Source organism: Calidris pugnax, unplaced genomic scaffold (assembly GCF_001431845.1).
Source record: "Calidris pugnax isolate Ruff unplaced genomic scaffold, ASM143184v1 scaffold13, whole genome shotgun sequence".
NCBI lineage: Eukaryota > Metazoa > Chordata > Aves > Charadriiformes > Scolopacidae > Calidris > Calidris pugnax.
The window spans coordinates 9,737,720-9,764,591 of NW_015090810.1; the positions used below are offsets into that span (position 1 = coordinate 9,737,720).

Below are 26,872 nucleotides of genomic sequence, written 5' to 3' on the forward strand. Positions count from 1 at the left end.
GGTGGGACTTTTTAATAGCTAGTCATTTAACTTCTTTTTTTTTTTTTTTTTTTTTTTAAATCCCAAGCTAAACATATCACCACAAACACTTTACATTTCATTATCTCCACTCAAGCAGCATCTTCAAACACTTTTTGAACTGAGAGTCCACTGTCCTGCTTGAATACAGACATCACCCCCCAAAGCTTTCAACATTTAAGACCAGACATTACAGTGCAACAAACAGCAGGAAGAAAGGAGAGAGGGAAAGACAGGAATAAATCCACATGTTTACAGAGAGTAACTGCATGAAGAGCCTAGAAAAATAATTAAGACTTCTTGGGGGAAGGAGAAAGACTAGGAGCGCCATGAGATAAGGCATTCAGTGGCTATATCACATTTACAATGGATTATTACCCTTCCCAGGATACTGTGTTTAAGCAAGCATTCCCTGAATACAAAATATTAATATAATAAAGTAGGATCACAGATGGACTTTCAAAAACTGCCAAGATAATATTAAATCAGAGTGAAGCAAGTCACCAGTTCAGAGGCTGCATTTTGAGAGGCCTGTTACCAGCACTGTAACAAGAAATGCCTGTGTGAGTCCCTAAACCGACTTCACTGCTCCTGCAAGATTGTCCCCTCAAGACTGTTGCTATCTAGTTAAATTGGGTTTTGGTGATGGATTAGACAACACTTTCTTCTGTTCATCTTTGATTTAAAAGCATTTGCCTTAGCTTTTCTAAATAATTTGGATTTCTTTAAAGTAAGCCTGATCTTTAGCTCTTTGAGAAAAACTTATTCTCAGGAACAAAGGGAAAACTTCTGGCATCATGACTAGAGCAAAGGCAATTTGAGGCATCTGTCTCAAAGGGAAGGGCACACCTCCCTCTTCTAGCACCTGGTGGGACATCAGCCATGCCTGCACCATAGAAGAGGCACCCACCCTGGCCACAGGAAAGGGACTGCCAAAGCACTCGCTGCATTTTCCACATATACCAGGGCAGGATAGTATCAAAGATCTCCATCAAGACTGTGGAGGAGAGCCTCCTCAGCTGCAACTCAAAAAAACTGTTCTTGATCAAATCCACAGTTGTTCAGGGTTGCTCTACTGCATCTCCAAACATACTTTCCAACAGCTTCCTTTCCTCACAACCAGAATGTGACACATCATTAGTTTTATCCAGGATTCTGTTTGTACAATAGTACTCTAGTACTATACTAGTTCCGGTCCCGTTTGCCTCTAAGCAACAGAGGGAGGAAAGCTGCACTGCACACACTTTAAAGACCATAAGGAGGTAGAAAGAGTGTCTAGCAGACTCCACAAAACATCTGCTAAATGCCTCACCACAGCCCACAGAAGGCATCCCCATACATCATTAGAGGCTTCAGCAGAAGGCCAGAAGCCACAATTATACCATGCCACAGCAAGGCAAATGGAGAGATCAACAGCACGACCAAGTACCATGCACTTGTGGAAACCCGTCAGAGTAAAGACACCCTGTGTACAAGCACGATATACTATTCAAGCAAAAGGATGGTTATTCCACAAGGCAGCACCAAGTGACTCTTCCATTTCACAAACATGAAAGCAAAGCATAGAGAAGCAAGGCAAAAAATCATTTTGTTTAACTTGAGCCATCTAAAAGACAGACATGTAGCCTAAGATGAAGCCTAGATGCCCCTTTTCATTCCTCTACTCACAGACAGCAATTCACCCCACCTGTTTCAGAGTTGTTCTCCAGTGATTTAAGTAGATCCCATAATAAACCCTTTGCTTTTAGCCAGCTAAACATGCAGCAGGTTCTATCTTGCCCAGGCTACGAAGGAATTGAGCTGTGGTCTCTGAAGTAAGATGGAGACATAAGGTTAAAATAACATCATGAGAGCAGACCATGCTCCTTACTCAGTAGCATGGGAGCACACGCAGAAAGCTGACCACTGTGCAAGAGCAGGTAGGTTACCCAGGACTTCTCATAGAGCAAGAGCAGGCACACAGGCAAGCACCAGCTGTAGCAAATATGCCAGACATCTCAACTCCAGCAATTCAGGCGATTGTTTGTGTAACCCACAGCTGACATTTTTAACCTGTGTCATTACAACTGCTTCAATATTCCAGATACTTCTAAAGGGTAAAAGATTTTTAAAGCAGCTCAAGACCCCTATACAAAAGGAAGAAGAGAACAGAGGTCCACCTTTAAAGCCTCATTTATAATTGGAATTTTAGCCAACTGCAAGCTGTCACTAGAACTGCTGATGTGATGCAATTACCCAGGCAACAGCCCTCCTCCCTTTCCATTCCAAATAAAATTTACATCAGACCAAACTACTCCTGCTTAAAAGCTAACCTAATCAGTGCAGTTTAGCATAAGGATAAACCTTAGCACAGCTACTCTTAGAGATAACTGCTGATGTCTATGAATTGAAACAACTCCACAGCTGTGGACGAGCTCCAGATTTTTGTATTTGTATCCTTTCAAACACTCTTTGAAAGTACACACTTCCCGAGTCGCTACTTTCACTCATTTTAATCATAACGCTGACCACTCCTGTTGCCGATGCTTTGCAGAATTTTGCCATACTGCAATTCACCCTCGAAGAGGAAAAAACCAAACAAACCAATTAAATTCCTGGTCCTTCCAGGTTATTTCCGCATCCCTTTGCCAGGGCCTGATCCTGACAGGCGTTGGCAGACTCCCCCAGCACAGACTCCCATTTCCATTCTCTTCAGCAGGCAATGCAGACCTGCAGGTCTTGTCGAGACAGGGGTCTGCAAAGTGAAGCTGAGCAATTGTTTTATTTGGCTCTGCAGCCTCTGATCTCCAAGTTCAGAAGCCTCCATTCCCTACCACCTCATTTTTAATTGCAAATTGCACAACGGTTTATTTGTGCGTTCTTCATACACATAGAAAAGCCTCTGCCAAAACAAGTACTCCTAAAAAAAGCAGCTGGGTTAACTGAGGCAGACTGCAAGATCTTTGAGAAATGAGGCTCGTTAAGTACTTAACACTAGCTCAGTGTAAGCCCTTCATTCAAAACTCAGAGCACAGATTTCCATTGCTGACTGAAATAAAAGATCCAAGAGACAGGGAAGGGGAGGGAGGAAATGCAGTTGAACGTTTCCATCTGCTTTTTCCTTCTCAGTGCTGTGAAGCCCGCTGGCTACAGCTCACGAGAGCTATTCCACCCCACTCTGATTCGATACCTGGCTTCAGTCTACACCAACAGGTACAACTGCCCTGCAGCAGCCCGAGTCTGCTCAGCTCACTCGCTGTCTGACACTCTGCTCATCACAGCAGCTCGCTCAGGAAAACACAGCCGACCACAGAGATGGAGAGATGGGCAGTTTTCCTCTAGCTGGAAAGCCTTTTTCCCTGCTCTTCTCCAGCCTCCAATGAAACACAAAACCCCACCATAAAAAGCCCTGGTGTCTCACCTGGGGCTAGCATAACAAATAACAAAGGAAATTCCAGGGTAGGGAGAGGAATTAAAGTTGTTGCTGTGGGTTTATTCTTTCAAAACATCCATAGATTGTTGCTGTTCTCTCTCTCTCATTAGGGACGGGGAAACTTACAAAGAAATCAGCACTTCTTTTTACTTTTCTTTTTAATTATAAACACAGGTAAGAGAAAAGCCACAAAAGCCAAGTGTGGCTTTGATATTAGGTCTCTCCTTCGCAGTCATACAACTATCCACATCACCACCAATTCCATAAGCATTTTTCCCGTGATAAAGTGTCCTGTGAATCATAAACCTGAGTGCAATACCTTTCTTCAAGGGTAGTATTCAGAAAATGAAAACAGAAAGGAAATCCTTCTTCACAGAAATAAACTAGCAACTGTGGTATCAAGGTTTCCAGGGCTCAACGGACTTCTCTACAGAGGAAAACAAACTGAGTGAAGCAGCTTCTTCACTGAAAAGACAAAACTGTCACAGAGCCCAGGGAATTTTGTTTAATCTTCATATAGCTCAGCAGAAAAAATTCTGACAGCATGTGATTTCTCAAAGTTAGCAGCAAACAACTTTCTAAATACGCTTTTAAACACCAATGACCTTTTACATAGAAACTAGTTTTCTAGAGAAAGGATGAGGGATTATAATACATATTCCTCTGTATAAGGGAAGAGTTTCCAGACTGAGTCAAACTTTAATCCTGTCCAGCACTTTACAAGTCCTAACTAAACAATCTTTTCTTATAAGATCACAAAGATTCAAGGTCAGTAAGTTTATTCAGTACACACAGAGACAACTGAGATGTGTAAAGAAATTAAACACTTGAACACGAACACCGTTCAGCATGGCCCTTCTCCACTCTTACCCCATGGCAAAGGCCATCCTGGCCATGTAAATATTGTCTTTTCTTTCTACTAAATTGCACAAATCAAATTGGTAGTCTCCATCCTAGATCTCTTGGATTTCAGTAATCAATCCCAAAACCAAACTGAGCCTAAGAAGTTAGAAAGCCTCCAGTTTCTCCAGCAATTTAAGTAGCTCATATCTAGTACGTAACTACAAAAGAGCAATAGCTCTTCTTCAGAAGCTGCAGCATTGCTTTCAAAATAGTTTCTTGGCAAAGATATCCCTTTCCCAGTCTGATCAATAAAAAAACCAAAAACTACAACTCAGGCATGATTCCCAAATCCTAACACACCTTCCCAAAATCTGCCTCAAACCTATAATCTTTCCAACTCAGTCAAACCAGATGCTAATGTCACCACAGTCACCAGCTTCAAGGTTTTTACTTGCAAGGATCTGCCCCAGCCCCCATGAGACTCACGTTTTCCCAAGAAGCATCCTTTCACATTACATTAACAAGAACAGCTGCACTTGCATATTTTTGAAGGTCGTTTGAAAAATTAGCAGACCTATAATACGATAAATATTTTTTAGTTGTCCTTGCACACTGTGTATCTATTAAAATCTGTTAAATGCTTGTGTTGCCTCACAATATGTTTTTCCCTTCTTACTAACAATAAATCTGCCTGCATGGAGTTTCACTTCAGGGAAGAGCTTTACTTCTCAGTTACAGGTGATATTCCCTAGAGTCAGAGACTCTGAGACAATTCCCTTCTGGTTGGTTTTCCTTTTAATAACAAATACATTGCAATATACTTAGTTTGCTATGATGTGCAGGCAAATTATACAGATCTCATAAAAAAATTAGCATTTTCAAAATAGAGGAATAGCCTACATTAGTGTAAGAAAGAAAAATATTTAACTATAGATAGTTATTTATTTGTCTAAGTTGGTTGGTATGTCTTCCCCAAGCTTCTCAAGTTATAGCAGCTCATCCTACAGTTCAAGGACACTGTAAGTTGCAAAAAGACAACACCTGTCCAGGAGAGCTTATCACATGGACATCAGTGGGGAAGTACAAACTGGGAAGCACTGAACTACACTGAAATCACTTACGTTAATCAGAGCACAGAGAAACAAAGATATTAAACAACACAAAAGTTGGTTTGTGAAACCCAACTCAAACCGCATTTTTGCTTGGTATGTGTTTTCCCAGCTGCGGAGTGGAGCCTACCCAAAAGCATCTGCCTTCTTATGAAAACAGACAGCTGCTGAAAGTTCCCAATACTATTTATGACTCCAGGATCTTACCCTCCTGTCACTAAACTATTCCAATCACTCCATGAAAATGATCACCTTTATGAATCTGGTAGGGAAAACAACACATTGATTTGAGTTGTCTTGGTTTGGGGATGTGGAGGAAGACCCAAGGTGCACGCTCAGCATGAATGGGTGTAAGATGATTGATGTGACGGCTACACTAAATTGACAACCTCACTTGATTATTGGATGCTGCTGGCTAGGGGTTTTTATACATATGCACCTAAGTATTTAATACTATTAAATAATCTTACTTACCATTCACTCATTTATCAATCCACTGCTTAAAGCTTATGCTCAGGCATTTTTATCACCATTAAATCCAAAGAAGTAAGTGTGACAGCAGACACCACTGTCAATATGACCTGAGGTAACAGATTTTCCTTCTGGCTTTCTGTCACTAGAAACTGCTGTTATGGATGCTTGCATGATAGGTTCCAACTTTTCAATTCCTCACCCATAAACACAACAGCTAAAATGCAGTGTAATTTAGAGTTAATGCTATCCTCGTGTACTCTCATACAATGTTATGTGGTCAGACATCAGAAGCACCAAAAACAAAACAACAACAACAAAAAACAACAGAGGTTTTATTTTCAAGTTTAGATTTGTTCACAATTATTCCCCCCAAAAAAAAACCAACAAAAGGCAAAAAAAGAAAAAAGCAGTAGAAAGAAATAAAGCACTGATTTTAGTGAGGCTAAGCCAACAACCACACACCATTCTCGGCAAGCACCAAGAGCCGCAGGCTATCGCTCTCACACAAGCACTCACTCCTTCCACAAATGTTTGAGAATCTAAGTTTACTGAAAGAGCACCTACAGAAATTATAGTGGGGCTTCACCCCTGTGAGTCTTCACAGGAGACAAACATTAATATTCACACCAGAAATGCTTCCAGCATCCGCAAGTTTGGGTGTGGAAACACGGTTCAAACAAATACCCAATAAGCCAGACTCAAGCCTCTGAACAGTGAGCTCTGCACATCTGTCTGAGATTTCCAAGGAATGGTGTTAAACCCACCTAGAAAACAAACACCATGGCATTTTTGTAAACACATAACCAGACAGAGGAGGTAAGGATGTAAGTTTATCCAGTTATTTATTCGTTGCAGATGACACACTTGGTTCCAATTAGTGCTCCCACAACTTCCATGCGTTTTGCGGCACTAAAACTAAACGGAAAGTTTGATCCTATGCCTTGGAAATGAAGCATTTCAGCAGATCCAGTGTTACTGGAAAGGAAGAGCTGATAATTGCACTAACGGCACACAAACAGCATTACTTAGTAGAAAGAGGTAGTGGTCCATTTGGTCCTAAAGCAGTAGTGACTACACATCTACCAAGGGTCAGGGTCCTCAGTTGCACACTTACCCTGGAATCCAGCATCTCTCCTCTGAAGGAATTATTATGCTCTTTCAATACTGGGTGGGGGACCAAGAGCCTACCAGTCAGGAGAAATTGGTTTCTGGTGCTGCGCTTGGTGTACAGCATTTTGAGGAGACCTGCATATCACCTGTCATGCTCATGGCCTACCCTATGGCTACTTCACTGGCTACAGGACTTGGGACAGATGTACAACCGCTCCTTGGGCAGGTGAGGGCGAAGCTATGGAACAGCTAAGATGATCACAGTTGAGACCAGATAAAAACCATGAGTTTGAGGCACAGGAAGGCTCAATTCCTTGGTCTTCTTTACTAATAATGGCCATAAAAACATTTAGCACATAGACTGATCCAAGATCCCCAAAGCCACTTGAGCTCCATTGCTTTTTTTCAGCTTCTGTTCGCCCAATTAGAGAAACAATAGTTGAGCCCTACTCTGAGAAAAAAATTATGCCTTTCTGTCCAGGCCCTCTGCTGTGTGGAGGACAAGGTTCACAGCTGCAGTCTGTCAAGTACAGAAAGCAAGAGGGAGGCTCACTCAACAGTCTGAGTAATTCCTCTGGCCTTGATCTCACTCTGCCCGGCCTTTCTTTGAAATATTCTTCAGACAGCCTCCCATCTGCTGCTTTGTTCTCATCTAGGGGAAGAGTCAGATCTTCTGCTGTTAGCTATCTTGACAGCAAAACTGCTGTCCCAGGTTACTGCTGGTGTTGCATCCAACTACATGAGAAGTTCTTAGGCGCTCTCTCTTGACCCAAGAGGTGAATCTTACAAAAAAAGAACCTTACAGTCCCAAATTGGTTATTTTCAAAGCAACTAAATATACACAGGTGAAGACTGAGCTAAAATCTACCATGGCTGTATTTTCTAAGAAGAATCAGAAAGCCTGTATTCGGAAATATATCTTCTTATCAAACCAAGATCTAGTGGTTAACTCTGTTGTTCTCCTGTTAGAGGAAAAGTTGGTATCCTGGATTAGTATCGGGTATGTTTATAGCTCCCAAATACTGGAATGCTCATCTAAGAAAGGATAAACAAAATGCAGTGTAATAAAAACAAGTCAGAACATGCTTAATAAGAATGGAAAGACAAGCTAGTACTTACACAAGTTAGAGCTTAGGAAGGAAATGCAAAGCCTTGATTTGTGTGTTGTTCTCAAACGATCATAAAACTTAAAATAAATAACAAAACTTTAACACTGGATGTCTAAACTGAGTTGCTTTAAAATTAGAACTTTTGAAAGCTTGAACCCTTGCAACTTATGTCAGAAGAGCATACCTTTCAGTTTTATGCTGTGCGTGCTTGTTCTTAATGGGGACTGCATACCAGCCACATTAATACACAAGTACATAGTATGGACATTCATTTTAATGTAGACCTAATATATTAGCAGACCTCTAGAAACATTTTCAAACACATGAGATATTCTTGTTTCTGTTTTTAGCAGAAATCTGGAAAAATCTAGCACTTCATTTTTACACAACCACACGGCTTAAAGAACAGGATGGAGAGAATCTACCAGCCTGTTAAGTAGCCTGGTCTAAAGAGCACTTCAGTGAAAAGTAGAAATGCATAGTATTTGCATTTAAAAAAAAAAAATAAATTAATAACCCTTCTAGACTCCCAGTGGAGGTTCTTGGGTTCAGTACAGTGAAACGGATTTTATAGCACTTGTCAAGCAGAAAGCATGCGTTTAATAATGAATAAACGAAGCAGATAAAGCTACAAGAACTCAGCAGCACAGAAGGTGAACCAGGCTATGGTATTTCACAGCAAGTGTCAACTGAGGAGTATGCTCAGGCTGAAACAAATGGGCATTGAAGAATCTGCAGATGCACTCTCTGTCTGGGGAAAAACACATTTAGCAACTGAACATCATCTTGAATCAAGAGGCAGCATGCTGGGCTCAGAAGATTTGATTTTATTGCCTCTTGTTTCAGTCACTCTACTGACCTTAAAATAACAGTATAACACAATAATTTTTGAAATGTATATAATCGACACGTAATATATTGCCCAATATATTACAAATTGACTCTTTCAGTCACAGACCTGTCTAAAGCATCAGTATGGGCAACATTATATGCATTGGTATACATTCATGGGAGGGGTGATTATTAAACACACTTAAAAGCTCAACATTAATTTTACGCATGAACTCTGCCTACAGAAGAGGAAAAACATCAATATCCCCATTACAGATGCTTGAAAGCAACCTGAGCACAGAGTAGTACAGTGATAACTGCAAAATGCTAGGATTTTCTTACCTCTGTGTAATGCTAAAATCAGCTCGGGACAGATTTTCCATTACAGGGAAAATTAAAAAAAAAAAAAATAGAAAAGATGTAAGAAATATTTTTCTTACAGTAGCAGCTTACCACTACTGCTGGAGGCTACTGTAACCCAGATACTAAATTTCCTTGTGTCAATGCATTCACAATGCCCTAAGCATTAACCTAATGCCTAGTCCAACTGGCCTGTCTCCACCACGCACCAACAGATCCACTAATCCTCAGGCCGTGCAAGAAACTCTGCTCAGGGCAATCCAATCCGCTCCTCACCCTGCAAGTGTGAGGTCCAAAAGCTACCTGGGAGTGCTCCATACTTAGACCACAAGAGATTACAGCTAAGAAACCAAAATCAGGTTTTGGTGACATCTTCAGTAGGTACAAGTTCAACATAACTGAACAGATGGGTTATTCAGAACACCTAAAAACGTAACAGATCAGTGTTTAATTGATTTCTACTACCCAAGTTTAAATGCCATTGCAAGACAAAATCTACATGAACACATTTTTTTCTTGTTTGTTCTCTTAGTCAGTGCCATCAGATTATCCAGTAGTCAATTATGAAAACCTCTCTACTCCCTATGGGAAGGTCATCCAATATCCTCGAACATAAAGTTGATTATCCAATTTTCTCAGAGTCCTTCAAGATACTAGGTGGTAAGAAACAACTCAGATGGCTCCCCAAAGATGCATCTGGACCCTACACACCTAAGGATTTTCTCAGTATATCTTATTATATTAATTCAGAGAACTGGACCTCAAGGCTAATGCACAGCCTTGAAGCAGTTTTGGGGGAGAGTGGAGCAAAGTCCATGCATTGTAGCAATGTAGCAAGTCTCTTGAAACACTTCTGCAACCCTCTGTCAATTTGCTACATTTAACACATGGGTATGCATACATAAACAAAACCCATGCAATTTGTGATAAAGCAATTTGTCTTTCAAAGGTAACTGCAATGGCGTAAATAAACAAACATATGAAGATAACACATTTTACCAAAGGATCTCAAATTACTTCACTGAGAACTAAAGCCCAGTGAAATTGGTGCAGTATTTATAACCAGTCCCTCTGCCTGCTCCATGGAAAATACACTTCAAGAGAACGCAAAAACACAACAACTAAGGCAGCTTGCTTAATTCCTGCCAGGCTTCTGACAGAGTCTTATGTCTCTGCCAGCTCTTCCTCTTTATGTTCCAGGAAAAGCTGCTATTACCACTTCAGAAACAGTGACACAGGGAGCTGGAGAAAGTTATTCCTCTTCTTTTTGCCAGTTCTGTCAGGCGGTGTATCTCCTTCTGCACAAGCTAAGGGTTTGGTTTTTTTTTTAAGAAAAATTATCAATAAAAGTAAAAAATTAGCAGGTGAATATGACTTGGGAAAACATTTCTGAGGGTGTCCCCTCACAGAATATGTATGGCGAAATGGCTGGTGAGAGCAAGCAGTCTCCCTGATACAACTCCCTTACGCTCATTCTTCGGTGCTCTGAGAGAAGCAGTAGAGCTAGCAAATCCCTGCCTCCCATCAATGTTCTGAAGCCGAGCAGCGCCATGCAGATTCCTGCATCTGGCAAGAGAGAGGTCTAGCGTTACAGAAGGAGTTGTGCAAGCAGAGACACCTCCTCCTTCAAGCGCAGCCCCAGCCTCTTCCAGCTCCCCAGGGGGTTCTGGCAGAAGAACAAGGCTACGCACAGAACTGCCACACTGTGAACTTGCAATGCACGGGCTACCCCACAGCAAAGCCTTCTTTGCAGCACATCTCCAGGTACAAGCATGATATCATTCCTCCTCTTGTCAGGGTCTAAGCTACCCTGACACTACATTGCATTTACTCAGAGCCAGAGAGCACCAGCAGCAGCAGGCAGCTCCGGCTCCCAAGCAGGCAGCGCCCAGGAAGGCAGAGGAAAGAAGATCCCTAGTGCTCTGCATCAAGCAGAATTCATAGCATCATAGAACCGTTTGGGCTGATGACCTTTAAAGGTCACCTAGTCCACCCCCACCCTGCAGTGAGCAGGGACATAATCAATTAGATCAGGTTGCTCAGAGCCCCATCCAACCTGACCTTGAATGGTTCTAGGGGTGGCACACCTACCACCTCTCTGGGCAACCTGTGCCAGTGTTTCACCACCCTTATTGTAAAAAAATTTCTTCCTTATACCTAGTCTAAATCTTCCTTCTTTTAGTTTAAAGCCATTACCCCTTTATCCATGTAAGCTTGATGCCACTCCTGGCTGAAGGGAGAGGCACCATCAGCACCACATGAATCAGGTCCCAGAGCACAGTGGAAGGCTGGAGAGTTACAGAAGTGGAAGGGGAGGCTGAGATTCTGACTTGCCAACAGCCTTGATTGATTTCAAACAACTGTCTGCAATAATTTTCTTTATGGTGAGAGTAAACAGACCCTCCAAAATGGAAAAACAACATAAGATTTGTATAGTAAGTAAACAACAGAAGATAAAAATAGAAAAAAAAACCACCATAGAAAAAATTGAAAAAATAAAATAGAAGAATAATCTATTTTGGGCGGACTTAACCACTCAAGCTGAACAAAGACCTACTAAAATTGTATTAAGCCTACATTGTGATAAATTAATACCATACAAAAACCTGTAGGATTTTAATTTCACACAATTTCACGCACATATAAACAACACCAGATCCATCTAACAGTGTTACAGGAAATACTTTAAAAGGATAGCATTTACACTGGAAATACCACATGAAACTAACTCATCTTTAGGTTCTATATTTTTTGCTAAATGTTTTCAAAATACTTAACATGGAAAAATATATTTCTAGAGCCTACAATAAACATTTATTAAGTTTTTAAATCTTCCACCAGCTGACAAAAATCACAGTTTAACAATGAGGACAAAAAAGGCAATGTGTTTGAAGTGTCAGCATTAATCCTGCAACCACCTAAACATCTTCCTAAATTGAACATGCAACTTTTAAGAGTTGAGACCTGCAAGTCTTACCATTTTGAGTATTATTCAGTGCAGGCAAAAAAACAGTAACAGTTGACAACTGAGAAAAAACATACGTCACTGCTGTATTAAGCCGCTCCTGAAGAGTTTTCTTTGCACATGGCTAAAGACTGAGAACACACTCTTCTCCAGGTAACCAGCTTTTCCAAGCTTTAGTTGATGCACTTACATGGAAGTCTAGGAAGAGTCAGCATTCAGCTTCCCCTGCAGTTTGCTTACATGGTGCAGCTAAGCAAGTAAATGGTAGAAAAGCGGCTGTGAAAACCTTTGTGAGGGAAATAGTAGAGATTGCATAAGATAACACTTAAATTCAGGTGCGGAATCAAATCTCTTAGAAAACTTCTTCCCAAAGCAAAGAGAAAACTATAAAAATCAGGCAAGTCAGCATTGTATTCACAGATTAACTTTAAAAAATATTTTACAGTATTTTAGACTGCTCTGGCAGGGTAATTGCATTTAAATTGCATGTTCTACTACAATTCTTTACTTGTTTTGTTTTTCCTTTTTTCTAAATCAACAGCTCATCTACCTAGAGAGCTGGAGAGAGCAATGCCAGAGGTAAGTTGTGCCCATCATACTATCTTGCTTTCCCTCAAAGCAACCATAATTGGTGCAGCACACTCTCGAGATGTTAGCAGTATTTCTTTTTTACCTAAGAAAACTGCCTTGGCAAAGGTGGAAAGAACCTAAAGGCCAATTATACTAACACAGCCCCATGGTGTCCAGCATGAACCAAACTGCTTCCATGACACAAACAGATCTAGCACAGAGTTTGATGAAATCAGAGAACAAGGAAGCAGAGAACTTGGCCAACAGGATCAGGTACAATCATATACAGAACAAAGAAGAAATTTATGGCAGCCATGAATATTTTTTAGCATAGCAGCATTATGTTCTGTCCATCATCCTCATATTTGTGGGGATATTAGTATTATCTCTGAAAGGAAAGGAAACATTAGTGGAGGAATACTGGGAAAATGGAGATATTTATGTGAGAGAAGGGGTAGACTAAAAAGCAAACCCAAGTCCTGACAGAAATTACACACAGAAAAGTTTCTGAGGACTTGCTGAAGCTAGGAAGATGGCAGGAGAGCACAGAGGCAGATGAAAGGTAGGAAAGGCACCATAAAGGTACCCATAGTATATGCAACAAGTGTACACAGCATATGCTGATACGCTTCACAAAAAATGCAGGCATTCCAGCACCTTGAGGTGAGAGAACAGAAAGCTCAAAGCCCAAATACAGTGCTTTCCCGACACTTCAAGGCGCAAATGTGAACAGCGACACAGCCAAGAAAAATGCTTGTTATATTGAAAATACATTTTCTATGTTACACTTTAAAAAGTAGTAATGATAATATAAACCACATATTTTAGATTTTGAATATGAACAAGTGTATCAAGACTGCAGAAATTATTACTCAACAACGCATCAGTACCTAACAAATCTTGCATTTCTTCAAATATTTACTGGCAACATCGTGAACACCAGAAGAGAAGATCTTCAGTTAAAGTTGGCTGCATTAAAAAATCCATCCATCTATACTGACCTACCTTCACTGCCCCACAACTAAGGCTCCTCGAGCCCTGCTTTGGAGTAGCAGCTCACATACAAGGCTGTAAGTTGGTATCATTCTTAAGCACCAGGCTCAAGTGTTTGTTAAGAGATGAGCCTGTGAAAGGCTTCCCCTTTATCAATAGTTTTGTATGAATAGTCTCGGTCTTGCTAATGGACTGGAAGGCAGAGAGCCTTCATTCAAAGGTCAGCCCTGAACAAACACAGCAGTGCCCCATCTCCCAATTCAGATCAGGGTCAACAGCCATTCACTTCCCTAATCAGACCTGAGTGAGAACCGCTCAGCAGCGGCCACATCACCTTCTTGTTTTCCTCCCGTACCCCAAGAATAAGTAGGTACTTGTAACTTAGCTCAAATCCCCAAAATTTCACAAAGCTCTACAAAAGCAATGGTTTGTCAAAGTTTTAGGCACAAGGGGCAGAGGCTGTTCAATCAGAGAGCTGAGGATGTGTTCAGAGAAAGAAACGTGCTTGAAGTACTTATTCCATAAAGACATGCCTCTGGCAAGCGTCTTTAAAGCACTCAGGAGCATGAAATGGAAGTGGTTTGCTCTGAGTGACCTCAGCCTCCTCAGCCCAGGCTATTAAGAGAACTTCCAGACATCCTGCCCACACCGCTGCCCACCTTGGAGGCAGCACTCTGCTAACCACTGCTTTAACTGCAGAAAGGGGGAAAAAAAATTAAATCTAGTCATCAACCTATGTAAAAAGCACAGAAACAAACACCGCTTGAAAAAGCAGTGCAGGACAGAAATCCTAAGGGGAAAATACACCCAGCTTCTCCCCTTCTGTTTTCCATCCCCACATGCACTTTCTGAATTCCATCCTGCTGTCACACAAGCCTTCTACTGTACAACAAGGATACAACCATCACTTGTCAGCCAAGGGAATAAGCTGTACAATATCCAGTACCCACAAGCCCAGCCCACATTTTTTTTTTTTTTTAAATAAAAGTTGCTTTGCAAAGGAAATCCAGAAACACAACCTGCCCAGGTGAAAGCCACTCCTTGCTTGCTCACAGTTTCTATCCTGCAGGCACCTTTGCATTAGCCACACAGGACACATAGACCCGTTTAATTTGCACTTGTTCAAAGGGGTGAGTGCTGTCAAGATTCATTTGCAGAGCCCCCCCAGTAATATAACAACGAGCACATACTGTTCAACTGATGAGGGAAGCCTTCCCCTTTGCAAAAACCCCACCTATCCATCGCACTCCCAGAAGCTACTGCCCTGGTCCAGGCAACCACCTCCACCACACTCACCACCAGCCATGCAACTTCTCCAAATTTTGTACCAACCAAACTTTGTTTCAGTTTGCTAACATTAAAATCGCAGCCCACAGCTATTTGGAAAAGCTATTTGCTTGTTCTGCAACCCCGACTCCCCAAGCCAGGGCAGCTCTTCCCTCACCCAGCAGGCCAAGTAATTTTGTTAGGTCTGTTTCGGGAATGTTGGGTTATCAGCCTCTGGCTCTTATAATTAAGTTTTCAATAGTTTGTTACCTTAGATGTTCAAATTAGGGAAGCTATCATTAACAAAAAGACACTCATGAGTTGCCACAGAGGGGTATTCCAGACACAGGGAGAGATTAGACAGGAACAAGGGCAGAAATCAGCTTGGGGACTGCTAGCAGTACAAAGCACAGTTAGCAGCAGTTATATTTAAAGAATAATTTTACATCCTGGGCCTGTAATTACTTTACATAGAATTAAATTACCACCACCATGAGAACTAAATGAAGCAGAATTGTAGGTGATCCAAAGTATTTTAATAATCAGACAAATCAGTGACATCCACCAATTTTTGCACCACAGCAATGGATGAAGAGAAGGGCTCTGCGCAACAAGAGGTATTTTTCACAGTACACTGTGCTAACTTTTCAGTTAGCAGCCTTTCTCAAGCTTATGGCATCCTCCACACCACTTACTGTACAGTGAACCACATACCCTGCATGAGAAATCTTTTCTTAGAATAAGTAACTTCAGACAGACAAAATAAGCCATGAGAGAAAAAAAGTAAAATAAAAATAAATAAATAAATAAACACCCCAAAATAAAACAAGAAAACAACAAATGTGGACAAGGTTTTTGCATTTATATTGGTCATATACCATATAACACATACTCTGTTCCCCTCCAAGTCTTCTCTTTCTTAGAATAATAAAGCCATCAGTGGAGAAAAGTGACTGAGACAAGAAGTTGACCCTAATGCTCATTTTTTATTTCCAGCTTTTGGGAAATTATATGTAATAGCCAGTCTTCTGCCACTTTTATGCACAAATTTCAATGCAAATCCTTGCTAAGGAAGGCTCCATTTCACAAATAATGGTGGCAGGGAGTCAGGCCCTCTAGAAACAAAACTACATTAGCAAACCACTTTGGTACATTATATATTCAGCAAAAGAAGTAGAAAGAGTGTGACAGCTTAAAAAAAATAATGTTTTTTTGTGTGTGACAGCTTAAAAAAAATAATGTTTTTTAATTGGGTTATGAAAATTGACAGGAGGAAAGATCCCATGAACAATTCAGAGCCATGGTGGATTCCTGCCTCTCACAACTCCTTTTTTCCTGATAGCAGTTAGAGCTGTGAACAGAAAACCAGAAGCCGCTAAGAGTGAGATAATGTTTACATTTCCTTTTTCCAGAACACAGATAAGACTATATATGCCTGCAGGTGGGTGTGCACATGCAAAGTACATGAGACCAAGCAAAGGCAAGTACTTTAAGGGCACCGAAAGATGAATTACCTTTTCTTACCTTTCCCTACATTCACCAGTTGCCCAAAACTAAAGAAAGGAGAGCAAACGAGTTGCTCTTCTGATGTAACGGTAATACCATCCTTCCAGAGCATGCAAAGAATACACCACAGAAAAAGAGAGTGTTTATTTACAGTGTATTATTTATAGAAAAAGTATGTTTCCCAAAGAAAATGGAAGCATTCCTCTCAACTTGGTTGATTCCACTGATGGTCAGTTTCACCTCCTAGAAATGGAAACATTTCAACAAAGAGGACTTGAACATTTGCAGGCACCATCACAGCATCAGAATGTTAAATCTGTAAGTCCTCCCACCAGTTATAGATTAGTGTATAACAAATGCAGATTTCAGTAAAACTTGCACATAAGTTAGTATTTTTTAAAACAGTACCTATTTGGGGATTATATACACAACTGCATGACTGGATTAATAAATTCTCTTCCCAGCAGTACCTTTATTATTTCCGTTTTCTGTAGCAATCTTATTGGCCACAGTTCAAATGTTTTCTCAGAGGCACCTTGTAAATGTATTAAAATACATTTTCACATATAAGTATTTTTGATTACTCTACCTCACTTCATTTAGATTTCCTGACATGAGGGATGTACCAACACCTACTTCCTTTCATTTTCATAAACACACACTTAAGATACATGTCATAACACTCAGTGTTCTGGGCAGAGAAGAGGAAACACCATTATTTTAAAAGAATGTCCATATTTAACATCATTGTCACACACCAGCTGTCATGATATAACGTGCAAGATTGCACACATTTTATGTAAAACTAACCTTGGACAACCCTGCGAGCTTCATGCTCTTAGTGATTTAATGTAAGTGCATATTTTTTAAGGCAAGACATTTGCACCTTGACAGCTAGAGAAATACATCTCTATTTGAATAGAATATCACGGATGGATCAAGACAAAAGATGAGCAATGGAAAACAAGCTCCAGAGCTTTTAATCCCAAAATAGTTTTGGCAGTATAACATATTGCTGCCTCTACCCAGAGACTGCCATCCTATAAGGATGAACAGGCACGGCAGCTCACACATGCCTTTCTCAACTGCTTCGGTGTTACAGTCAGCCAAGTTGTTCAAGCAATATTCAGAGGTCACATGGACAGTGCACAAGGTGGCCATAATCACTCCTTTACAAGTAAATACAGGTAGATTTTTATTTTTTTTAAAAAATAGAATTTGAGCCTTTTTAAGTGAGTCTTTAGAAGCAAAACATGAAATCTCAGATGATGTGCCCTGAACAAATATAAACATGAGTTCACTGATTTTGTTTTAAAAGCCCATGGAAACATATGTCCCAAAGAAATTGACGAGTACATACAAATCACTCCCCCATTGAATCCACATTGGGCACAGAGTACATTTTGAGGAGAGCCACTCACTAAAGCAACCATCCCAGTTCCAGAAGTAGCACTGCAATATTTTCAAAAAGAGCAGCATAAAAGAAATTCCTTGACGTAATTTCTTATAAAATGTTCGTGGTCACTGCATCACACCACACTATTCTATGACCTTAAGGTTAGAAAAATATTTAAAAAACCAACCAAAAAATCCCATCCACAAAGCTAAAAAAACCCAGACCATAGAGAAAGCATAATCATTTGCAGCAAGTATGCAATGACAGTATGTCCTCACCTTTGATGCCTAAAATAATATTATTTTGGAAAACTAATCTCAAAGGCAACTAGACTAGGACTATTCTCTTTTACTAATAGTAAAGAAACAAAAAGTAAGAGGGATCCTTAGTTCTGGCCTGTCATGAATCACTCCTGAAAACATCAGTATTTCATAACAAGCTGGTCAGGCATATTTAACATATTGCCTTCATCTTAGAGTTTCAACTTCTCAGTCATTACTATCAATTATGACAAATCTGATTGGAAGAAACACCCACGGGAAACCTTCAGAAAAACACTGTACAGCAACTGTGGGCATTTGCGGGGGGTGGGGCCAAAATTAAGAAGCCCAGTTTCCTGCCAGAGTTTCTCTGTAGGTGATAATCTGATAACCATTGAGGCCTCTGGGTTCAAAAACAAGACAAAACACTGAAATCTATCTTATGGACATGGCATTCTGCCTCATCCCTTATGTTGCTAAAAGGTGGGGCCCTGAGGAGAGGAAGTAGTTTATTGTCTTTTTCTGACTGTTTCCCACGTACATAAACAAAACTGACACTATTATCATTACTGCTGAGACTGCCACAAACCCATCAGCTTGTGCTGAAACTAGAGAGGAAGGTCAGAAGTCGTCAGTGTGAGGAGGAACACAGCAGAGACTCAGCACTGATGCCTTAAACCTTGTCCTCATTAAAAAAAAAAAAAAAAAAAAAAAAAAAAAAAAAAAGGGGAACCCCTTTTTTAAAAAAAAATAAAAATCTTCTAGGAATTTTTTCTCCAAAAGCAGGGCAAGGAGGGGGGGAAAGAAAGGCACTGGCTTCTATAGTCCCACTGGAAATATCTGAAAAAAAAAAAAAAAAAAAAAAAAAAAAGGGGGTTTAAACAAAACAATTCCACAAAACCAAAGCAATCCTGGACCGGATTACAAAACAGTGACATCCTTATCTATTTTAACCAAGCGAGACTACTCTTCTGAGAGCCATACTGAAGCCAAACACAGTGGGGTCTGCTCCTGCAGCCGTACCCTGCTTCTGGCTAAGGGCCACCTGGAGCCAGCCAGGGAAGCTTGTCCAAGGGCTCCGCTGAAGTTTGGCTGCCTACACCTAAGGCCTGGTCTGGCATGGTGCAAATGTGAGACCCAAGAAGCTGGGAGTACCCTTGACTGGCGTTCCCCATATTGCTCCAGAGCTCCAGCACTCAGCCCCAGCTGGAGCAAAGCAGCAACTATGGCTGTGCCCATCTATTTCCCTGGCTGAGCCTGTCCCACAGACCCGACTCCCTGGCCTGAGCTTGGGTCTCACCACGGCCCAGATGGTGACCACCAGAGCACAGCTGTCCCCAGATACCACCCCAAGTCCTGCTTTACTTGCCTCAGTGGCCATTGGGGAGCCCCATGATGCCTGGTCCCCTTGCCCCATAGGGCAGCTCCTCCTTGGTGGCTTGTCACCATTCAAGGTTTCCTCTATGCACAGGTGTTTCCTTGCCCTCCCTAATGACAGCTTTGCCGTGCTACAGTAGAAGGAAGACTTGGATAGAGCTGGGGTTTGGCCCTAATTGCTCAACGACTGATCTTCTGCCCATTCAAGCTGGTTACTGGCTTTTCAGGGTTGGATACCAGTTTGCTGCCTGCACACCTGAGACCTGGTACCAGCAGCCCAGAGGCAGTTGAGCACCTCGCCATGTTCACTGGTTTGCATCATTATGACTAACTGAAAAACTAAATAACTGCAAATTGAGATTACTGAGACAGCAAGCTCATTGTGCGAACTGCAAAAAGGAAAAATGCTGTCTTACGTCAAAATCCAATCATAATTTCCAAACTCCAGCACCCAAAGCTGAGATCCTAAATTACCTTATACCAAGCATGGACTTTACTCACCAATTTCACCACTTAAACACAGGGACCTTATTTCAAGCAACAATTGTTTTTTTGCACTGTTTTTTTAGTTTAGTCTCAGATTCCAATTTCTATCTTAATTATCAGAAGAATTTCCTAGAGCAGAGTGACTTAAGTAGTGGTCATATCCATATTCTAGTGCTCTGCACCTTGAATACACTGTGAACAACAGGGCCAGAGGTCAAGTGTTTTTATAGTTACCTGCAAAGTACAGTCATTTTTAACTAATCTCCCTGCCTCAAAGCGGTACTGATTTTGCTGGATTTTCCTGGGAAGGAAGGATGAGAGATCATTTAATTAAAGCACTGATTTGGGTGCCGGGGCTCAGAGCCAACCTCTGCGATCAATCTCCTCTAAAACTTTGAGCACATTCCACCACAGCTCTGGGGTTAGGTAGAGTGAAAACAACTGGTACTTTGCGCTGGACCCAATGCATGCTACCTGTTTTGCTTGTGAACACCCAACTACTAATAAAATAAATAATAAAAAATACTTCATTGCCACATGTGCACTCAAGAGACCATACTCAGAAGATTAACATTTCAAAAGTAAGCTCTCAGGAGTCAAGGAGCACTGGGCTGAAGGTTGCCCATGCAATCACATTTCAGCCCTCTGGTGTATGCACTTAAGGATAGAGTCTTTAATTACTGAATTGCTTTTGCACCAACACTTTATTCAGCATTCAATTTGACATGCTCACCCAAAGCATAGCAATTCAGTATTCAGCTTTACCTGCCCTGGTCAGAACGCAGCCAGATGCATTATTTACTGAATACTGTTAAGTCCCAGGTTGGAGTAGAAAAATTCTTAATTTTGTTGGCAGCTTTCCTGTGCTGTTTAGCATTAAGCACCTGCATGTTTCTGAAGTGAGTTTATTTATTTTCAGCATCACTCTTTTGGTAAACGGAGGGTATATCTCTTCTATTTGACAGGTAATAAGAGAGATTGTGTAGACACAGTAAGGCAAAAATGTCTCCACTAATTTGAGATACTCAGCTTAAGGTGTCACTGGTGTCATTTTTCCAGAGCTCTGCATCTGGAAATGCATCCTCACTCTGCATCCTCAAAAGGAACCACAGCCTCCACTGCCCTCTGCCATAGCAGACAATATTCCACACTTCTACAAAAAACACCTCACATAAAGTATAGATACACACATGCAATAAGAGAAAAGTTACAAGAACTCATTATTAGTGATTTGTACAGCTTCACACAGGTCGGTTGTCTTTTTTGGCAAAAGACAACACAAAATGCAGCCCCAGCAGTCAACAGTCCATTTCTCTAACCATGAAAACATCTTTTTTCTTTCCCCCATATAAATCCTCTGCAGTTCAGCATCAAAGAATAAATGGTTCTAGCAGACAACACACCCACCAGCATTTCATCCCCTTGAAAGCCTCATGCTGTGCACTGAAGACAACATGCATGCACCACAGTAAGCGCTCACTAACTTGTGAGCCCCTCAAAGAGGTTCCCTCCCTTTCAGTACCTCTTCAGTCATAAAAGGTTAAAGTCCCCCACCTGGGAGTTTAGGAGATTAAAAAGAGGGGAAAAAAACCATAAAACTCTGAGTCATCACATTGAGGCATTACTGCTGAGTAGCACCTCCCTCGGAAACTTCACTGTCACTTCAAAGCTTGAAATGCTTTTGGTCCCATCAGATCAGAACAGTATTTCAGTATTTCCACAATGTATTTCACTATTGATAACTGTAATGATTCTGTGTAAGTTAATAGGTCAACCACGTGGTAGTGCTTCAGTGAAACTGTCAGCCTTCCCTATAAACATGGCTTTCAAGTAAATAGAGACAATCAACCAACATTCACATACTCAACCTATTTCCAGTACAGAAAGTACAGAAACTGTAAATGCAGGAGCTACATGTAACATGGGTAGGTATCATGCAGAAAATATTTCAAATTCTTTAAGTAGCTGCTCTTGCTGAAAAGTAAACCATTATCAACAGCTTTACTGCCCAGGAATAAGCAACATGTACTTTATGAAGGTAATTCAGAACTGATTAATAAACTGCGGTTTTTAAAGACAAAATAGAATATCTGCATGGGCCATGTACCTTAAAATCTGTAACAACAGTTTTGGCAATGAAACTTTCAACTCTGCAATAGCACTTTTACTGACACAAAGCACCAAATCTCAAATATCTTGCAAAACACAGCAAGATATTACAGAAGTACTGCAGTTATTTGTGTTTGTTATCCAAGTTGTCCTGATAGAAGAACAAGAAATAGAACAAAGAAATAAAGTTCCATCTCTTTTTGCATATGTAAGTACTCAAGATAGTATGCAAGCATACCAGCTCATTGCCACAGCTTTCTTCTTATCAAGAGAGGCCAGCAAAACTATCCTCAAGAAAACAGGAAAGCATACTCAAGTGAGATTAATTTGACACTTTCCTCCACTACAGTTTTAGGAATGACAATGGAGGATCCCACACATTAAGCATTTCTTTTAAAATGCAGATGTATGTATGACTTAACAGAGAATAATAAAAAGTACAAATAGTCATTTGAGTTCAAAAAGCACAACATTTTTACTGTTACTCTTCACTCCATAAGAAGATTCACTTCACAAGATTCTCAAAAGAAAAGTAATTCTCCGTGCTTTGTTTTGCATTTCTTGTCCACAGACAATTCCTACAGAGGTAAAAGGGAAACCTAAGCAGTAAAAGCAGCACATTATTTTAGAACAGGTTCTAATAACAGCTTGCTTTAGCATCAGTCCACAACACAGTATCCTAAACTCTGGAGAATAACTCAGTGATAAACTTGTATGTATGTGTGCATGCCTGAGCATCAACTTGCTGTGCAGGCTAGCAAGAAAGTAGAAAAATAAGTGATATGTGCATCTTACAGCACACACAAAGTTCAAAGAATCCTTCCAGGGGATGCCTTCTGAAAAGCCTTCTGGCTTTTCCTTCACATATGTAATCAGAGTCATTCTATCGTACTTACCAATATTTTGTTATCCACTTTATCGCCCTTGGTTTCCAGCTTTACTTTCTTCTTGACCGAAATTTTAATTTTCCTCCCAATAACATCCCTGACACTTTCTGAAATAAAAGAAAACACCTTAATTAAATACCTTCAGCGTCAACATGAGAAGGGAACAGATACCACTGTCAATTTTTCAGGAAGACTCAGAGCTATGTTGTTCAACTGCTTGCATTCACGCAAGTCTACGCACACGCACCAGTACTAAACACAACCTAACACAAGTACAACCTTTGTAAGTATGTGATCTACAGGATAATTTATGTCTACTGTGATAGGATTATTGATATTTTTTTGTTGGTTTTTTTTGTTTGCTTGTTTGTTTTTAATATGGTTGGACTCGATCTCGGTGGTCCCTTCCAACCACTAAGATTCTGTGATTTCATATGCCAGGATGTTAAACATAGTTTTATATTTGTTTCCAGCACTACTTCCACATCAAAAACTTTCTCAAGAAAAACCCCGGCACTGCTTTCTCCTCTGAGAAAATACAACAAATTCCTCACCCGTTACTATTTGTACCTCATAGCTTGCTAAAGCCAATTAACTTCTTGCATTGCAAAAACTTTAGCCAGTTGTTGTTAATTTCAGGGAGGCTAAATGGGTCCAATAATGGAAAAGCCAGTGTTCTAACTTTATGCACTCTGCTCATTTACGTCGTAAAGCAAATCAAGCAGACTTGCAGACACTAACTCTGGACAGCTATGCAGCGGATGCTACGGAAGGCAACGCTGGTCTGGGTCCAAGTCTCAATGGCAACATAGCCACCTCACCGTGCCAACACCAAAGTTACATTAATTGCCATAATGTTTTAATACTTAGAGACATACACATGTATATGTGGTGTCTGCCAAGAAGCAAATGAACCAGCCTCTCCCCTAAAGGTTTGCACCCTGGCCTGAAAGGAAAGTGTACACAAGGAACCATGCCGGAAAGCTTATACAACTACTGACACTGATGTAATAGGGAGATAAACAGAGGAGTTCATCTAGAAGAGCCAATTTGGCACCTTCTGTAAATTTCACTCCCCAGCCCCCACAGAAAAGGAATGAGAAAGGAATCTTTTAAACACATTAACCTATTTCCAGCACTACAACTGCCATCTGTAAATGGCAAGTCTCCACCCTCCCCAGACACACACTTTGCCCTCATGCATGCTAAAGTTTAAAGGCTAAAATCAAAGATAATGGGCTCTTTCCAAGGCTTTTAATTAGAGCCCACAGTATAGCACTTTTCTGTACAATTTTCATCCAGTAGCCAGAATGCGTTAGCGCAAACAACACAGCATTTATTAAGCCTGGACGTTTAGCTGAGGCCACAGCCTTCTGCCTGCAGGGCAGGAGAGTGTGCAAGTCAGAAACCCGCCTGGTCGGAGCCACTCTCCAGCAGAAAGAGCTCTTTCTGCAGAATCGGCATGTTTTCCCCAGGAATTTTAATTTTCCTATCAGGAAACAAAAGTTCCTCGGTAGCAGTGGCTTGCCTGGCCAGAAGCCTGCCCCAAGCCGTGGCAGCCCCGTGGCAGAGGGCCAGCGCGGCCGGCTCCCTGGGCAACCACTTGGTCGGGAGCCAGCCTGCAAGCTCCCTGAGCAGTCAGGTAAGCAAAGTTAGGGGGAAAGTCCAGCCCCGTCATCCCCATGTGAACTCTTATACTGAGTCTTCCTCTCCCATGGATAATGCCTCATTCTGGTCTTTCTGTCCCTTGGGAACCCATAAGCAAGCTGACCACACTGGTTTTTTTCATCAAGTCCTACCACCATGAAGAAGGAAAGGTATTACTGTTGTCTCTGCTACTTTCCCTCTATCCCCAGCCTCTGCCTTTTGGTTTCTCCTCTCCCACAAACAGCTCCAAGTGCCTGCATCTAGCAAGGGACTTCCTCCTGAGGTGCTGGTGTGGGGAGACCTGCTTCCCTTTGCCTCACCACAGGTCCCACACAGCAGCAGGGGGAATGACTGCAAGCCCTCAGCTCCAGCACTTCACACTTCAACAAGTGATAGGCAGTGAAAGGGCCTGGCACCTGAAACTCTTCCACAGAGCATCGAGATCTCAGCTGCCCCCAAGGCTCTATCTTCCAGAAAGGGCTAGAAGTGCTTCCTCAAAGGATCAAGACAAAAATTTCATAGATATTTGCCATGTGACCGAGGACACTTCTTTACGCATCAGCAGCAAGTGGACTTGCAAAGCAGTTTTTCAGACTGAGAGATGGAAGCACAACATTAAAGGCTCAAAGTTTCAAGTGCTCATTCATTTTTAACACTGAAGACCATGAGTACCTGCCTTCAGAAACCCACACCTTGGAAAGAGCAGATCCAGGTAAGCCAACAGTTAAGAGAGGGTTTTTTGCAGTCTATGACCTACCAGACCTGACAAAGGTCACAAGGGAAGTGAGTAACAGAACAAAAACTGCAGCTCAAACGCTCCTACCCCCAGTTTAATCTCCACACTCCAATCACTAAGTGCTAAGGCACATCCTTTCATCCTGTTCTCAAGACATAGGGTCACTACAAAAAGTCTATTTAAAAGGTTAAGTTTTAACATACAGACACCAAAATACTGCTAGAAATCAAACCAATCTACATGAACAGATCTCCACACCCCAGAAAAGCCCTTGACAAAGCAAGCTGGGTGGGTGCTGGGTGCTAGGACTTAGGGGGTAATTCCTAAAATTGTCCAAAGCCACCAGAGGATGGGATGCATGAAGATGCTCACTTCACTCTTCCTTGTAATATGCACCACACTTCAGTCATGGCATACTAGAGTACAGGGCAGAGCCACAGTGAGCAAGTGCCTCCTATCAGCATCTCAAGGTGCCTGGCCATTTTCAAAAAAGATAAAGTTCATGGTTTTCACCATAGCTACTCCTAGCACACTTCCCAGATCATCACTTCTTAGTGGTAAGCCGTAGACTAAAGCAAACCCCACAGTTTGCACACTACAAGGACTGCAAAATACAGCTATTTTGTCTATACAGAAAAAAAATTACATGAGGCATGCAACTTTCCGTCCAGATTTTTACCAATATTTTATAAACATTAAAGCCGGTTCCCACCAATAGCCCTGGGCTGATGAAACTGAAGGAAATGCAACAGTGTAAATGATCTAGGAGAGGTTTCTAAGGGCTGTACTCACTGCAACACGTACCTTGTTGCCTGACAAATTTCTGTTTCCATCTGTCATTAAGGCAACACTTAAAAATAAACCATTCATCCTCAGATCCCTTCTCACCAGGCAGAATTGCCAAGGAAGTTTGGCATAAGCCAGGTGGCTGAGAACAGGCCCGAAGCGCCGGGTCTGTTACCCCCAAATGACACCGGTTACCGAGTACCCTGTTAATGATGCATTTAGGGAAAGCTCCCCCCCCGCGATGCCAGCGTTTCCAGGGTCCTTCCCCATCACCTACGATTTCCTGAGCGTTACCAGGGAACGGGGAAGGGGGTTGGGGGGATGGGGGGGGTGCGTGCAGGCGACCATAAAACTTTAATTACAAATACCCTCTCTCCCCTTCTACACGCAGAAGAAAACGAGTCTTAAAGTATGCAAAGCCCGGGGTGGGTGGCGGGGGCGGTGTCGGAAATCAAAACCGACGACCAGAGCCGCAGCTCGCAGCCTCAGCCCGCGGCGCCCGGCGGACCTGCCCCCGGTGCGGTTATCCCGGGCCGGGGCACTGTCACCGCGCCTCTGCCGGGCCCCCCGACACCCCCCGGGGACGGTGACACACGGCTACAGCCCCTGCCCGCCCCCGCTG

General features: G+C 41.7%; 1 protein-coding gene across 1 annotated transcript in view; it reads right to left on the reverse strand.

Moving 5' to 3' along the window:
* LRRC16A (leucine rich repeat containing 16A) overlaps window positions 1–23,183 on the reverse strand; it is a 184,020-nt gene extending 160,837 nt beyond the window's left edge. Inside the window, exon 1 of the mRNA XM_014938618.1 lies at window positions 23,091–23,183. The gene's annotated coding sequence lies outside the window, so the exon portion shown is untranslated. The remainder of the gene's footprint in view (window positions 1–23,090) is intronic.
* Window positions 23,184–26,872: the final 3,689 nt, after the last annotated feature.